This window comes from Mastomys coucha, unplaced genomic scaffold (assembly GCF_008632895.1).
Source record: "Mastomys coucha isolate ucsf_1 unplaced genomic scaffold, UCSF_Mcou_1 pScaffold9, whole genome shotgun sequence".
NCBI lineage: Eukaryota > Metazoa > Chordata > Mammalia > Rodentia > Muridae > Mastomys > Mastomys coucha.
This window is the reverse complement of record NW_022196915.1, coordinates 85,030,388-85,040,982: the sequence shown is the minus strand read 5'-3', so window position 1 is coordinate 85,040,982 and position 10,595 is coordinate 85,030,388. Positions and strand designations below refer to the sequence as shown.

Genomic DNA, 10,595 nt, shown 5'->3' with positions numbered 1-10,595 from the left:
AATTCATCAAAATGTTCTCCCCACAGGAATCTGGACACCTCCAAAAGGGAGCTAGAAAAAGAAATCATGGGCCCTATTTTCAAAAATATTTTTTCTTTGACAAAGCAGGGACTGATCTGATCTCAGTCTGGGATGAGGGCTAAGGATTTGTACCCCTATGCCAGACCATCTGTCCTCAGGACCAGTGGGGTGGGTGAAATTAGGGCCTAGGGTCACTTTGCCATGTAGTCCTGATCAATTCTCTTCACTGCTCTAGGACCCTACAAGAAATATTTGTACTAGCTAGCTGGGGACACACCTCAAATCCCAGCACTTAGGAGGTGGAAGCCAGAGGATCAGGAGTTCAAGATCATCTGAAGCTATAGAATGAGTTCAAGGCCAGCCTGCAAGAAACCCTATCTCAGTTACTTTATTTGTAGTGTGTAAGGTTTGAATTAGGGCTGGAGAGATGGCTTACCCATTAAAGGCTTAGGCTCACAACCAAAAGAATTTAAGGTTCAGTTCATTGTGATATATAATTAAACAAAAGTACAAAAGAAAAAAATTATAAATCAATGTGTTTAAAATGAGTAAAACAGTGCTCACTTCGGCAGCACATATACTAAAATTGGAATGATACAGAGAAGATTAGCAGGGCCCCTGTTCAAGGATGACACGCAAATTCATGAAGTGTCCTGTGTTTTTCATCAATGGGAGGAGAGGCCTTTGGCCCTGTGAAGGTTCTGTGCCCCAGTGTAGGGGAATGCCAGGGCCAATAAGTGGGAAAGGGTGGGGTGGCAAGCAGGGGGAGGGGACAGGGGTTTGCTCTTGTTGTTTTTTGCTTTTTTTGGGGGGGGAGGGGAAACTGGGAAAGGAGAAATCATATGACATGTAAATAAAGAAAATATCTAATAAAAAAATTAAATAAAAATCACCAACCAAAGAGTACACAAGGAGGGACCCATGGCTCCAGCTGCATATGTAGCAGAGGATGGCCTTGTGGGACATAAATGAGAAGAGAGGCCCTTCGTCTCATGAAGGCTTGATGCCCCAGTGTAGGGGAATGCCAGGACAGGGAAGCGGGAGCAGGTGGGTTAGTGAGCAAGGAGAAGGGGGATGGGATGGGTTTGGGGAGGGGAAAAAATTTGCAATATAAATAAAACATCAAATAAGAATTTTTTTTTTTAAAAAAAAATGTCTAATGGGTTGCTTTCAAAGTGCAGAAGTACAACCAAGCACAGTAGTATACATCTTTACTTCCCAGCACCTGGGAAGCAGAGGCAGGACCATCTCTGTGAATATAAAGCCAGCCTGGGGTGGGGTGGGGGCTCGAGAGATGGCTCAGGGGCTAAGAGCCACTCTTCCTAAATAAATAAATAAATAAATAAATAAATAAATAAATAAATAAAATGAGTAAAACAGATACATAGTAATAAAATGAACACATCAAAATAATAACTAGACTGTGACCCAGGGAAAGGTGCACTAATCACATTTTTTATGATCTATACACTTTTAACCTCAATATATATCCTCTGTCAGTATAATCTTGCAGGATGCATGTTCTTGCAATCTGAGGCTAGAATTTGTGCCCATCTAAAGGTGTTATTTAGTGAAAATGCAGTCATTTTAATGTAAACCAACTTACTATTTTTCCCTATGGATTAACATCTATTTACCCTGCTTTAGAAATCCTTGCTAACCTGGGGACATGAAATTCTGCACAGTTCATTTATACTCCCATCTCTTTGTATCAGTCCATCCCTGTATGTCCCTGGGGAACTGATGTCCTCTAACTTTCTAGAAGGTTCCCCGCATCTCATCTCGTTTCTTGGACACGTTTCCTTCGTTCCTGGGCCTTTCCTTCGAATGCCCTCTTCCTTCCCTCACAGTAACAGAAACATTCTATATATCCTTCCTGCCCAGCTTCCCAAGCAAGGAAGGACCCAAGATGCCCGGAGTAGGTTAGAAGGTGTAGTCTTGAGACACATGTCATTTGGAAATCTTATTAAGAAGTAAAACAAGTGATGGTTTCTGCCATCTGGTCACGATGTAGGCTGCACCCTGAGAAGGCGGCTTTCTCATCTCTCTGCTCAGCATCCTGGAGTTTGGATGCAGTGCCATTTTGACGTCCTTGCTTTTTACTTCGTCCACCTAAAGCCACCACTCCTTTACCACACATGCGCAATTTTTCTCCCTTTCATCGTTTCTCTGTGTTTTTCTCTCTAACCTCTCCTTAGTAGCCTCTCTGATTTGAGCCTCTGGGCTCACGTAGAGCGCTTCACATATTCCTGTCATTTAATGCCCAGGAGGAAGGTGATTGCAATGTGGCTGTCTCTCTTTTGTTTTAAATTGGCCCTTTGATCCTGTCCCCCTCTAGCTACCACTTTGATTTCTGGCTTGCTTGGCCACAGCACCTCTCACGTGGTCTTCCATAGTGATTGTTTTTCCTTCCTGTGTTGGCTAGGAGCTGTAATCAAAATGCCCAAGAGAATGATTCCAAGGAAAGCCAGATTTATTTTGGGTCTGTGGTTTCAGGGATTCAGACTATGGTTGCCTGACCCACGTGCTTAGGCAGAACATGGCAGTGGGTCTATAGAGTGTAGAAATCTGTTTGCCTGGAGGTAGACCCAAAGTAGGACACAGGAATATAGGAAAGAGCCAGGGCAGGATATATTCCCCCAACAACATGTCCCCAGTGACCGCTTCCTCCCATAAGGCCCCACCTCCTAATTTTTGCCCCCACCTAATAATGTTAGCATATTGTGAATCCTTCCTAAGGTTAGTTTACTTATTAAGTCAGAGCCCCCATGATCTAATTATTCTTGGGAATTCCCTCTCAGGCACACCCAGAGGTGTGCTTTATTATGTTTGGTGTGTTTCACTATAATCAAGTTGATCACAATTAACCATCAGATTTACCTACCCCAATTCTGTTCTCCACCCTCTTCAAGTATAAGAAATGGGTCTGCATGGGTCAATAACGAGCACCATGCATCCAAAAGCAGACATGGCTTTATCTTTATCGCCAGTTCTTCTAGTAGTGGTTCATGCTGCCTTTAAATAGAAAAGGAACAAAAGCTTTGAGTTCTTTGTCCATTTTGACCTCTATGACACAGCACTCTTCAGACTCCTTCCCACTCTCGAGTGTGTGTGCTCTTTCATTGCATGGGTGACTCCTCTCGGCTCAGTTCTAAATAAGGGAACAATCCAAACTTAGAGCTGTTGGTGACCAGCCCATCCTTCTTCACTCACTACTGAGCCAATTGCTCTACCAAGGTGGCACTATAATCAATTGCACCAGAATGCGAGATGTCTAGAATGCGTATTAGTATCCTTCTTGGGTAGCAGTAACGGTACCATATGGCCGGTTGTTTAAATGGCAGAAACCCATTGTAGACAGGCTCTAAGGGCCACTAGTCTGAAATGGAGGTGGTGACAGGATTGTTCTTCTGAGGAAGGGTGTTTCTTTCCCCTCTGTAGCTCTAGTGGCTTCAGGTTGCTCATGACTCATAGATGTCATATGCGCCTTGTATCCACGTCACTCCCACGCCTCCCCCTCGGTTGCTTCCCTGCCAAGGTGCACTATATCTTCTTTATAAATTTTATGATCTTGCCCCTGCTGTGTTTTACTGAAAATAGTTTTTCCCCCTCTCGTTCACACATTCAGGGATTCCATTAAAAACACAAAACCACAACCCATAATATATATGCCAAGGACCTGTAGGAAAAAAAAAAGTGGGGGAGGGGGAATTAAAAATAGAAAATTAAAAGATAATTTTTTTAAAAAAAGTGGAGAGGGGGAGAAAAAGAAAAGGCCCTGGCATGACATGAGACGATATGAAACAAGGAAACTCCAAAGACGCCATTTTCAAGTTCTGTTGGCCATCTATTGCTGAGCATCTGGCCTACCCATCAGAGTACTGTTTCCCCAGTGAGACTCTTTTGAAGAAAACTAAGTTTTCATTTTCAAATTTTTATCAACTACACATTGCTACTGGATTAGGAGTGACAGGCATGTATGGGCTTCTCCTTTCAGCTTGATCTCTATCAGGTGCAGACCCATTTAGGCCCTGTCTATGCTACCACCATCTCTGTGAATTCATATGCACATTGGTCCTGCTGTGTTTAAAAACTTTGTTTCTGTGGGGTCCTCCATTCTCTCTGGGACTAATGCTCTCGCTGCATCCTCTTCAGAAGAATTTCCTGAGCCCTAAGGGGAGGGATTTGGTAGAGACATTCCATTTAAGGGCTGAGCTGTCCTAGGTCTCTCACAGTGGGTATCCTCCAGCTGTGGGTCTCTGTATTTTTGCCATCTGATGCATCAGGAAGCTTCTCTGATGATTGATGAGCAAGTCGCTGATCTATGACAATAGCAGAATGTCATAAAGAGTCATCTTATTGCAGTAGTTTGAGGGAGTATGTTTTGTCTTGTTTTGTTTTGTTTTTAACAGAAGTATTTGGTTTTACCCTTCATCCTTTGCCTATCTATACTCAGTTTCTTGGTCACCAAAGCAGTGTTAGATATCGTTTCCATCTCAGAGAGTGGGCTTTAAGTCAAGTCTAAAATACTGGTTTGCTACTAAAGCAATAGTAGTTTGGACCACCACTGCACTAGCATATCTCTCAGACAGGTCACCACTGTAGATATAAAGGTTTGTAGTCAGGTTGGTGTATGTGTTTCTACTTTGGTAGCCTGAAGAGTACCTTCCTGTACCAAAGATGCTAACATGTAGGGATGAAGGCCCTACTGCTAAGACAATTCCTCCATGTTCAATGAGCTATGTGAGTATTGTCTTCAGCAATAGGGGGTAGCCATCAGTTTTTCAGAACAACCTGTAGTCTTGGCAACAGCCTGAGTTGTTCAGAGATACCCATGGGAGCCATTTGGCCCACAACTCAATTAGATATAAGCCATTACTGGTACTGAAAGCTTCATTTAGTGACAAGAGATGTCTAGCTGGGGCACTTTTTTTACCCATTACCTAGCAATTTCATTTAGATCCTCTTCACATATGTATATTTTTCAGGAAGCTTTTACACTGTTGGGTTTCCATAGTATACCGAAATGGTCCTTAGTTTCAGCCATGCCTCTGTGTACACATGATTCGGTGTATTCTGTTCTTAGCCACCTCTTTTTCTTCTCCCTCCTTTACTTGATATAGCTCTTCTTCCACTGTGAGCCAAAATAAACTCTTATCCCCTACTTTTTTATAAGATGTTTGTTTATAACAACAGAAAAAATAACTAATAGAGCAATGGAGAGAATTACCAAAGACTGTTGGTTTGCCAAGGATGTAAGACATAGAGCAAGTTTACAAATTCACTGAAAGGTTTTCAGTGGGGAGCTAAAAGCATGGTGAGTTAGGGAAAGTGAATTGGTTAGAGGTGAAGACCCAGAAAGGGTAGCTATAGGAGATCATTGACCAATTAGAACTGCTGTCAGTAAGTGGAAGCAAAGAGGTGGGGCAGGATAGGAGAGGAATACTCATAAATGTAGAATAATTCAATCTGACCAGCAAGCTTTTCTAGCCAGATAGCTGCTGGGGCAGGGGGCAGAGGTAAGAAAATTCCCCTTTGTTTTGCAACCCTCTTTCCACACTGTTTCTGTCTCTCCACACGACCCTCACCTCCCTGTCTTTATTTCTATTCTTTTCAACACTATTGACTTCACTTTGCTCCCTGCTTTCAGCCATTGTATCAGCAGATAACTATGATTGTGTGATTCTCTAAAACTAGGCCCTACCAATCAGGATTCTTTAAAACTCTCTTAGAAATGTGCTCAGTTAGTAGAATGCACTCCAACTTAGCCAGAAGGCAATTCTGAAAGTGTGCATAAAAGTCTCTCTGTTACCAAGCTCACAGAAGAATTTGCTGTACGTTAAACTTTGTGCCCATTGCCTTAAACCTTATTCATGTTCCAAGCTTTCTTCTCAGTGCACTTTCTGGCCAGTTCCATGTCTGATGTTCCCCCGAGCCAGAGCTTGGTACCTGGTCATCACTTTTATCATCATGTTCTACTGCTGTCTTCCAAGGCTCCTAACTCTTCTTTTCCAGCAACATCACTTTTCCTCATTCTTCACTGAAGCTTGTTTGAAATCTCTTCTTTCCTCTGACTGCTCTTGGGAGATAGAGTAGACTTGTCTTTGACTCTTTTATAATAAGACTAGTTGAGAAATAACTTTCATTTTGTATATGCTGCTTGATTTATTACTGTCATTCATCGATCATCTTGTGTGAATTTATCTGTTTAAGATCTTTGCATTTTGTGTTAATATTGGAGCTTCTATATCAGTATATCAACTGGAAGTTGATGCACTATTGATCAAAAAAGAAAATATTTTCTGGCCCTGTTGTTATTTAAATTTTGGCTTGTTATTTTGAGTGCTAGCAGAATTTTGAAAGAACCATAATCTAGCAAACTGCTAATAAAGGTATAACTTTGTCTAAAATATCCTCTCAGTATTTGGAAAATTAATATTCCTGAAGAGTTTAAATTATTATGTATTATGTTTTCTAATGCTTTTTCATGGCTTAAGATACATTTAAACACTTCCTGGCTCTTTTAGGTTTGTGATATAACACACCATAAGGCCAGATGTACTCCAAAATACTTACTAGTTAATAGTTTGGGTATTGTTTATGAAATCTTTTTGAGAAAGGGGGGGGCAGTAGAATACAGAGGCTAAGATGTGACTCTTAGACCTGACAGCCTGGATTTGGATACAGGCTGAAACATTAACTGAAAACGCTGGCTTAGGAAAATTAATTTACTCTTCAGCTCTTTCGGCCTCGCACTGTCTCAGTAGTCAGAGAGAGGATGAAGTAAGCAATTTCAGAGTCCCACATATAGGAAGCAACTTATAATGATGAGCTGTGTGGCATTTCAAAATTCATTAGGATCTATTTCTGTCTTTTTTGGTTTTTACCAACAAAATGTACACCCATTTTTGTTAGATTCTTGTGTGATTTTATAACTTATTTGTTATTTTCTGGGTCTAGGTTCTTTCAGTGTGGTCTTTTCTCAGCAACTTTTGTTCAGAAATCGTATGTAAAATTCTTGTGTTACTTGACTGGCTTGATGAAGCAGCAAGGACACTAGTAGGCAGACCATATGAAGCAGCTCGCAAGAGGAAAGAAGAGAATTTGGAAGTCTACATTATGAGCAGGTGGGCCTCGGCAGGTGAGGAAAATGTAAGAAGTGTAATAGAGAAAGTTGGTGTAGGGAACAGGGATCAAAGGTTCCTTGGGGAGGTGGGGGCAGCGAAAGAAACCACATTGCTTTGTGGAGTTAGCAGCACAGTGAGCATACAAGAAGCCAAAAGGCAAGATGCAAAGAAAGGAAGAGAAAGAAGAAAGAGAAAGGCATAGTTTGACCCACAAAGGTCCAGCCATCCCTGCGATCAGAAATGGATCCAGCAAAATCCCTCAGCTCGGCTTTGCTCCCACATAGCCAGAGTTGAGAGAGACAAGTTAGGTGTGCATCTCCCCTTTCTGTCCTAAGCTCTGTTCTATTTTGCTGAAGTTCTTAAATGCAGAGAGACTGACCTTTTAAATTGGCAAGGTATGTAAGATATTATGTCTTGCTCTAAAACTTTATCACTGTTTCTCATTGGTTGGTACCACACAACCATTTTCAATTTATACTTGCATGAATTTTTAAAGTCATCTGTATTCATTTTCAAGCACAGCTACGGCCCCTTGACCATTATTTCAAAAGGCTCAACCATTTTGGCTTTGCTCCACATTTGAAATTATGATTTGTGTTTCCCAATAGATTTCCACTCAAATTACATCTCAACTCCTAACCTTTGTTTTACATTGCCTGAGAGCCCAGAAAGTTACCTTTGGAGAAGGGAGATGCATATTGCATTGGAAAACTTTGTTGTGCCTGGTCTTTGAGTTTGCCTTAAGGCCGATTTATGCCACTTAAAGTAATCCAGTATGCTCTTTGGTAATTGAAATCCTTCCATTACCCTCTCTCCAGCCCATTTAAATATTTGTCTCTCAGATGCAATTACGTCAGGAGGTGAGCCAAATGGTTTAGGAAAGTCATGGGCACTTCCACAACAAGGCTGTTGGCTCCCAACCAAAAAGTTGGCTCTTGATCATAATTCTCAGCCCAAGTCTCTCCTCTTCGAGGCTCCTGTTTATGGTCTGTGATCTACCTTTCTTGGGATTCTAAGACAAAGCTCAGGAAAAGAGTTGTCCAATGTTCTTAGTGGAAACCACAAAGAAAAGATTCCCTCAGATTTCTTCATTGCTTGATGTCTATAAAAATAACTCCTCTTTTGTTTATTTTCCTTAGACCCTTTTACATCATGGAAACAATTTCAAATATTTGCATTTATTCTAAACCTGATAAGTACAATTTTAAAGAGGGTTCTGCCCCATAATCTCAGTTAACAGAACTGGGAAATGTCCATGCAAAAGCACCAATAGTACCTTTTGAATGTGCTTAGATGTTTATTACACATAAAGAACGCTGCTGGCTTGTAGCATACGGAATAAATAATTCAATGGAATGCATAGAGAAAACTAATGATTCTGTATTCTAATAACTGTTTTATGGAGAGTTTTTCATTAAGCTCTCAAAACTAACTAATACATCCACATTTGGATGATGTAATGAAGCTATATTTAACTGTAGAACTCTCCTTACATGCCAGATTTCAAATCTGCTTCTAAGTAAATGTCCTTTTGCGGACTCATTATGACTATTCCTGTCTTCTTTCAAAACAAACCCATTACTGATGCTCATTTCCTTTCTTCTCCTGGCTTCTGGCTGTCAGATTTACACCTCTTCCAACCAATGCTGTCTTGGCCAATTGCACCAATATCATAGCCAAAATCAAGGCCCTCAGTCCCAACAGACCTGGCCAGAGAGTAGCAGCAAATGTTTTCTTCTGGGGTCCTCTCAAGAAACAGTTCCAAAAGATCATGCAGGTAAGATTATCATGAGCTAGTATAATGAGTAAATTATGACTAATCACTGATCGAATATATGATTAACAGCAGACCCTCTTTTTAAAAAATTTACAGCTCATAGAGCTAAGTTATTCAGACATATAAATCCCAATATGAAGATACGTGTGAAAGACTGATGTAGTAGTCATTGCAACTTCCGTGGGCCAGGAAAACCAAGGTAAAATTCCTACTGAAAATTAGTTAAATTCTATAGTACAAATCCCCTCAAAAGATGTGCATTTATTGAACTCCAAATTGTATTTTCAAGCAGACACTACCTAAATACTCCAAACACCCCCAAGTATGAACATATGCACCAGTCAATGACTGAAGAACTGTGTGGTGCTACCATCGTGGGCCACATGGTGCACTGTGTCTGTCTGTCTGATGCTTTATCTTCTCAGCGTTCCCTGGGACCTTGGCCGATGCCGTTCATGGCATTGACATGTATATTAAAATTACCCTGTGGAAGTTTGTATTACACTAATGTATTCTGTGGGTGGGTGGGTGGGTACACCCTTGCCATGGTGTCCATGGAAATCTAAAACCAGCCTAAGGCCTAGGATGTCTCCTGCAAACTTGGTTCTCTCTGACATCTGACAACTCAGGTTTTCAGGATTGACCATGCTTTACCCACTGAGCCATCTCATTTGCCCCTAAACTTATCCTTCCATCTTCAGAAAAATAGATGCTCCTGTTTTTGTGGGATTTTTTTTTTACACTCCTGAGAATGCTGACATTTAAAAGCACAAAGTTAGCTTTTTCTCCTCAGTATAAAGCCGGTAATAAGATATACTGTTTCATTTAATAAAAGTTCTCTCTGATGTGTGCTTTCCTACAGTCTGAAAAAGTATATGGAGAATGATAAAACATAAACAATTCTTATGCTTTGAGTTATGTGGTGCTCTGCATAGAATGATGACCTCTCCTGACACCCTACTCCCAAAGCCTGGATGTGAGTCGCCCTGGTCAACTGTATCCACTCTCTATATATAACCTGCATATTAATTAGTGATCGGCTCAGTGACCAAACTGTTTAAATGACAGATGTTCAAACAACCTCTATCATACTTAATAATAACCCCAACATATAAGAGTGATGATTACAGTAATTAGGACGTTGTGTGAGTTGTATCATTACTGTGGACAAATATCTGATGGCAACAACCTAAAGGAAATGGCACAAAGACACAGTGCAAGTATGACCTTCAAAGATATTCTTCCAATGAGGTACTTTCTTCAGCTAGGCCTCAACCTCTGGTATTTCCATGATCTCCAAAAATAATGACTCCGACTACTCAGTGAGCATGAGTGTATAAGACATTTCATATTCAATCCATAAGAAAAAAAATCTTCCGAAGAAGAGCCATGTGTATTTCCTTAAAGAATCATCTCATGCCATCACAAGAAGAGGTAAAGAGAAGATAAAAATATTCTGAGAGAGAGAGAGAATGGGAGAAGAGGTTTAACTTTGGTTGCAACATTAATGAGCACAGAAGTTTCACTCCAAAATTCTAAATTCTAATACTTTGTGGGCTTGTACAAATGTCTCAGCACAGGTTGGAATCCAAATACACATCGTTCTGAATCCTTATAATTCGGTTTGAAAGGTATCTGAAAATAGAGATATCAAGCGCCCCCACGAAAGG

The 10,595-nt window shown here is 40.7% G+C and overlaps 1 non-coding gene across 1 annotated transcript; it reads left to right on the top strand.

The window, feature by feature from the left end:
* Positions 1-577: 577 nt before the first annotated feature.
* On the top strand, positions 578-684 carry LOC116085435. The gene has a single exon (XR_004116548.1). It is a non-coding gene; the product is annotated as a U6 spliceosomal RNA (small nuclear RNA).
* Positions 685-10,595: the final 9,911 nt, after the last annotated feature.